This window comes from Echinops telfairi, unplaced genomic scaffold, assembly GCF_000313985.2.
Source record: "Echinops telfairi isolate 266 unplaced genomic scaffold, ASM31398v2 ScPeMD7_7473;HRSCAF=8511, whole genome shotgun sequence".
In the NCBI taxonomy this organism is placed as follows: Eukaryota; Metazoa; Chordata; class Mammalia; order Afrosoricida; family Tenrecidae; genus Echinops; species Echinops telfairi.
Genome location: NW_022111377.1, coordinates 9,115,086 through 9,119,141, shown reverse-complemented (window position 1 = coordinate 9,119,141; position 4,056 = coordinate 9,115,086). Strand labels below are relative to the sequence as shown.

The window sequence follows — 4,056 nt, the reverse complement described above, 5'->3', positions numbered from 1 at the left end:
GGAAGGTGAGCATCATAGAATGCCAATTTACTAGAAGAAAGTATTCTTGTGTTGAGGGAGTACTTGAGTGGAGGCCCAATGTCCTTCTGCTGATAGTAGCTTATTTTATGCTTTAAATGTTACAGTTATTTGGATGTAGGAAAAGGGGGGTTAGACAGAACTCTTGTTTCATATTCCAACCTTGAACTCCCCTTTAAATGGATTGTACTCTGTACTGTGTATCTTCAGGAGAAGGCACTTGTAATCCTATCGTTTTGTGAAATAATTTTTTTTCCTAACGTGGGCTTAAAAATAGCTGTTAAAATTTTAATGTAACCACTATGAAAATCTGTATGTGTTTCCAAGATTTTTTAAAGTTGGCACTATCTCATATCCCTTCTGGGCATATTTGTTTTGAAAGTTCCTTTTTTCCGTGACTTTTTCAAATAAACAAGCATTTGTTATTGGAATAGGAAAAAATAGCATTACTGTAAAGCCAGTTATAGTTAGTACTGGAAAAATTATTTCCATCTGATTAGAAATAGTTTTCCAGTTTGTTAACCTGTTTAAGATTCATAAGAGCTATTTCCTTTTCCAGTATTCAGACATCAATTCTATTCTGTGATCAGTATTGTTAGTTCTAGGAAATGATTAAATAAATAGCTTTGAGTTTGTGATTCTCCATAACACTTATTTTATTCTACTTGAAAGGAACTGTTTATTTAAGTACCATTATAACTACTACTTTATAACAACTGTATTAGATTAAAAATAATCTTCTGAGAGATTATCATTGCTGCTTCTCAGCCCAGTCCCCATCGATGACTCTTTAACCATACAGTTAGCATACAGTAAAACTTGAGTTAGAGCAGGGTTTGTGATCTAAGAACTTACATGATGTGAAGGTCTTCTCCATAAATGGTTAGTATTTGTTTTTAATGTGTCTATATTATTCAGTGATATAAATTATGGCTTATTTCAGGTGACTTTTTTATTTAGCCATATTGTTCCAATGTTTCATTAAAAATCATACCATTTTTCAAGCTGTCAGTTGGAGGAATACCTTCAGAAACCCTATAGCCGAGAAGAATGTAATACCAAAATGTTTATAGAACTTTGACAATTTAACACCAAAAATACCCAATCAGAGAGTGAGCAAATAACTTGAGTAGACATTTTACTAAAGAGGACATTCAAATGGCTACCAGACATGAAAAGATATTCAGCCTCCTTAGTTATCAGAGAGATGCACATCAAAACGCCAATACCATTTTCTATTATGGCTAAGATTAAAAACAAGGTCAAACAAATAGAAAATAACAAATGTTGACAAGGATGTGAGGGAAATTGGAACCTTTATCCCTTACTGGTTAGAATGTGGAATGGTAGGTCCATTTTGGAAAACAATATAGCAATTCCTTAAAACACTAAAAATAAAACTATCATACCAAACCCACTTCCACTGAGTTAATTTCAACTCATAGTGATCCTATATAGGGGTTTCTAAGACTGTAAATCTTTAGTGGAGCAGACAGCTCCATCTTTCTCCCACAGAGCAATTGTTGATTTGGAACCACTAATCTTGCAGCTGGCAGCCATCAAGGTTCCTAGAACTACTGTATGACCCAGTGATTTCCACTCCTAGGTATATTCCCCAAAGACTTGAAAGCAGAGATTCAACGCCACTGTCCTTGAGAGCACTAGTCACAGAAGCCAAAAGGTGGAAATAACCTAAATGCCCATCAGCAAATGAATGATAAACAACATGTGGTACATCCCTAGAATGGAATACTTCTCACCAGGAGAAATGAAGTCTTGATACATGCTGCAGTGTGGATGAAACATGGAGACCTTATGCTCAATAAAATAAGTCAATCACAAAACAAATATTGTCTGATCTCACTTATATAAAGGCAAGAAAAACAAAATGTAGAGAGACCGATATATAGTGGTTACCAGGGACAGGAAGTTTACAGGGATAGAAAAAAATCACACTATAAAGGTAGAGTTGTACAGCCAATTATTATAATTGCTGTCAATAACTTGTATACCTGTAAAAAGTTGAATCGGCAAAAGTTATATAATGTATTTATGACAGTACTCTACTACCCAAAGGAAGGGGGAAAACTTGCTGCTGAGTTACTTATGTCCAATCAAACACCACAAAGAATTTGTTTCCTGGTTGAGAGCCAGTTTTATTGGACACCCATGTTAATAAGTGGCCATTCAAAGCACCATATTTGTTGGAACCACAAACGAAGCAGTCAGGAAGAACATGTAGACTGTGTGGATAATTGCCTTAATACCTCCTTTGCCATGAAGCCAGAAGAATTAAATGGTATGTGGCTACTATTTCTGAGCATTTTGATCAGAGATTCCATTGAAGAATCTTTAAAACAATTTTTAAAAAGCGGGGTGGCGGGCAGCAAGTGACTGGCGGACACATGGTGCGAGGTTCAGGCCCCAAGCTGCTGCTCCGCACCTGGCGTGGCCCCAGTAGGCAACTCGCAGCTCCAGCCATGCACTGGAGACACAGGATGTGCTGCACGTGGAGCTGGAGCTGGCCATCGCTGTGCTGTCGGTGGTAGGCAACATGCTGGTGTGTGCTGCGATGGGCACGTTGAGTGCGCTGCAGACACCTACCAACTACTTCCCGGTGTCTCTGGCGGCTGATGTGGCCGTGGGGCTCTTTGCCATCACCATTAGCTTGGGCTTCTGCACTGACTTCCACAGCTGCCTCTTCCTCGCCTGCTTCGTGCTTGTGCTCACGTAGAGCTCCATCTTTAGCCGTCTACAGGTACCTGGCCATCTGTGTCCCAGTCAGCTGAGACGTGGCGGCCACAACAGAGCTCTGCCGGAGCCCCACAAGGCTCTCCCTTTGCAGGTGCAGGCTCCTGCCCTCGGGTGCCCTGACTGGGGGTCGCGGAGCTCTTCTCAGCCCAGGAGGCGCCGGCCACCCCCAGAGATATGTGCGCGGGCTGCATTTCCAGACCGGGCCCTGCTGGCCTTTGAGACCCCTGGGCTCACCAGGGTGCATGTGTCCCTATAAAGAGGTATAAGTCTGGTCAAGAGGACCCGCTCAAGAGGAGTCATTGCTGTGCTCTGGGTCCTTGCCTTTAACATTGAACTGACCCCGTTCTTGGGATGCAACAGCAAAGACAGTGCCACCAACAGCACAGAGCCCTGGGATGGAACCGTGAATGAAAGCTGCTGCCTTGTCAAGTGTCTCTTTGAGAATGTCATTCCCATGAGCTACATGGTATATTTTAATTTCTTTGGATGTGTGCTGCCCCCACTGCTCATAATGCTGGTGATATACATCAAGATCTTCATGGTGGCCTGCAAGCAGCTGCAGCGCACGGAGCTGATGGACCAGTCGAGGACCCCACTTCAAAGGGAGATCAATGCAGCCATGATCGTGCGGAGTTTTGCTCTGCATTGACTACCAGTACATGCTATCAACTGTGTCACTCTTTTTCACCTAGCTCAAGCTAAAGATAAGCCCAAGTGGGCAATGAACATGGCCAACATCCTATCACATGCCAACTCAGTTGTCAATCCCATTGTCTATGCCTACCGGAACTGAGACTTCCGTTATACTTTCCACAAAATCATCTCCCGGTCTATTCTCTGTCAGACAGATGCCCTCAAGAGTGGGAATGGGTAGGAGGGGGGCACAGTTGGCTCTTGGTATTGGCCTGTGGCCTAGACTGGATATTCACAGTAAATATAGGGACATGGCATGCCTGGCTGATGCTCATTGTGAAAGATAGCTACAACTCAAGCATATGGGCTGCCTCTCTTCAGTACTTTCCTGACGTAACACACACATAGCTAATACAGTCATGTTGTTAGCAGGCTCCAAGTGTTGACAAAAAGATTTTGTGGCATTTATGGTTCTATTTGGCTGCTCTTACCAGGTGTATGATACTGACGTGAATGGATTTTAAAGCACGGATGTGTTTTTTAAAATCTCCTTTCCCTAGAAGGACATGACTGAAAACATTTTACTGTGAAACACTGTGAACTATTTTAATGCGAATCTTTAGTTTACAGGCAATGGAAAAATAAAAGTTG

At 42.0% G+C, this 4,056-nt stretch overlaps 1 pseudogene; it reads left to right on the top strand.

Moving 5' to 3' along the window:
* Window positions 1-3,646, top strand: part of LOC101662596 — a 21,024-nt pseudogene extending 17,378 nt beyond the window's left edge.
* The last annotated feature ends 410 nt before the right edge of the window (window positions 3,647-4,056 follow it).